This window comes from Elephantulus edwardii, unplaced genomic scaffold, assembly GCF_000299155.1.
Source record: "Elephantulus edwardii isolate Elephantulus edwardi_28Jun2011 unplaced genomic scaffold, EleEdw1.0 scaffold00144, whole genome shotgun sequence".
NCBI lineage: Eukaryota > Metazoa > Chordata > Mammalia > Macroscelidea > Macroscelididae > Elephantulus > Elephantulus edwardii.
Genome location: NW_006399894.1, coordinates 3,624,655 through 3,627,144, shown reverse-complemented (window position 1 = coordinate 3,627,144; position 2,490 = coordinate 3,624,655). Strand labels below are relative to the sequence as shown.

The following is a 2,490-nucleotide window of genomic DNA, read 5'->3' as shown; positions in this document are numbered from 1 at the left end:
TGCTTGCTGTTCTGTTATATTTTACTATTCTTACTGGGGTGAGATGATATCTCATAGTTGTTTTGATTTGCATCTCTCTTAGAGCTAGGGACTTTGAACATTTCTTCATGTGCTTGTTGGCCATTTGAATGTCTTCTTCGGTGAAGTGTCTGTTCATATCCTGTGCCCAAACAAATAAAATTTTATCTCTAATGAGATGTTTGCTTTGTCTGAGCTCGGGGTAACCTAGGTAGTAGACGTTGCAAAAGAAGTACATTCATGAGGAAACTAGTACAAAATGAAACCATCATTTTCATGGTTTTCTACTTGAGACAGTTTCTGTCATTAGATATCTTAGCAGAATCAAATGAATACTTTATAAAATTGTCAAGCATTTATTCCCTATTAAATTGGCAAACACATGTAAATGACATAGTTATTAGCACGGGTGAGGAGGTCATAACTCTGAATTTTCACATTAGCAGGTTGAGTCACATTTGAATTCATAAAATGAATGCAACACGTTTTCTTTCTCTAGAAAAAAAATCAATAATGGTTTTAAGATTGTTCCATGAAAATTGGATCCTCAATTACTTTCTTCTACCTTGCCCTTTGACCTTTTACAAAGACTTTCATTTTTTTCAACCAATTCACCGCCTCACCCCCCCCCCCGCCCCCGAGAAAGGACAAAGAGGGGGAAGTTTCAAGCTCTGACATGCCCCTGATATTATTAGCAGGAATACTGTGCATTAATGCAAAGCTGTCTGGTTCTGTAATGGTCATATGCCTTGTCTTCAAAGGCACTGAGATGTTGTAATTATGAAATAAGGCATTGAATGGCAAATTTGAATTGCATATCGTAGAGGAAAATTGAATGCTTTGATAATAAAGGGCCTTCACCTTCCCCCACTCTTTTTATTCACTGAAGAACCATCATTTTCATGGTCATTTATTTTCACAATCATTTATAAATACAGGCTTGTTCAGTTCTCTCTGTGCTTTATCTGGAGCTTCAAACAGCTTTGAGACCATCCAGTGCTCTCTGGGCTATAGGATCAGTTAGGGAGCTGCTTCAATGGTTTGCTCTCATGAGAAACCTCTTCTTGTTACACACTGGGTCACTTCTTACATGATTGCCTTAAAGGAATCAATTTGTGTATTCAAATTTATTCTTTTTAAAGTTCAAAGTAGTCTGAAAATCTCGGATATTCTTCATTCTAGGAAGTTACAAAGTTTGCATTTCATTGTGTTGTACTGTAATTATATATATATAAATTTGGGGACATAACAGAATCAGCATAAAAGTCAAAAGAAGTCTAAAGCAAAAGTCAAAATTAGGAGACATGCCAAGTCACATGTCTCCTCGACTTCATGAAGTGTATCCTCTGAAGGAGGATTATAGCACTGTGCTTGCGTGCCTGAATCTGTGTCAATGTATACATATTCATAAAAATACTAAAATCTTATGACATGCATCTGTGCATATGAAGAAATTAGAAGAAAGGCCAAAATTGTTTATCTATCAACCTCTCTATGCATCTATCTAGTTAATGAGTCCTGGTGGCATATTTTTGTATACTTTTGAGTCAGAACCAACTCATAGCTGTACCTCCAATGGATTTTCTGAAACAGTAATTAACATGGGAGAAAATTGTCCACATTTCTTCCATTGAGCAGCTGGTAGTTTTAAACTGTGTGTCTTTTCATGGCAGTACAGTTCCTTACCATTAAGCCACCAGGGCCACCCCCCACTCTCCCACACTACCACTGGCAACATATCATTTGTGGTGACATACAGATCTGCTAACCGAAAGGCTGGCAGTTCAAATCTACCGAGCTGGTCTAAGGAAGACACATGGGAAATCTCCTCCCATAAACATATATAAACTCATAAGCTTTACTATAAATCTGAAGTGATATAACAGCACTCAGAACCTATATATCAGTGTTCTCTCTCTCTCTCAATTCTTTAAAAATATTTAATAATGTCATTGATGGCATTATATGGACATTATGTGTATTTAATACTTTTAAAAATACAATGAGAGTATATTTAAAATAAATAATTTCTTTTTTAAAAATCACAGTTAAATATATTTTGGATCAAATATGCCTATTTAATATATATATATATACCTACATGCATACATGGTTGTTGTGTATCGTTGAGTCAGAACCAAACTGACCCTCCAGTGAGTTTTCCGAGGCAGTTAATCAAATAGGAGGAGATTGCCCATCTTTCTTGTGCAGAGCAGCTGGTGGATTCAAAGGATATGCCTTTGGTATTGCAGTGCAGCTTATTACCACTAGGCCACTAAAGTGAAATAGATACAGAGATAGAGATAGAGATAGAGATAGAGATAGAGATAGAGATAGAGATAGAGATAGAGATAGAGATGATAGATATAGAGAATATTGAGAGATAGATAGATAGATAGATAGATGATAGATAGATGATAGATAGATAGATAGATAGATAGATAGATAGATAGATAGATAGATAATAGATAA

At 35.6% G+C, this 2,490-nt stretch overlaps 1 protein-coding gene across 2 annotated transcripts in view; it reads left to right on the top strand.

The window, feature by feature from the left end:
* The window catches only part of GRID2 (glutamate receptor, ionotropic, delta 2), a 2,375,079-nt gene that overhangs the window by 571,388 nt on the left and 1,801,201 nt on the right, over positions 1–2,490 (top strand). The gene's annotated exons all lie outside the window — the stretch shown is intronic.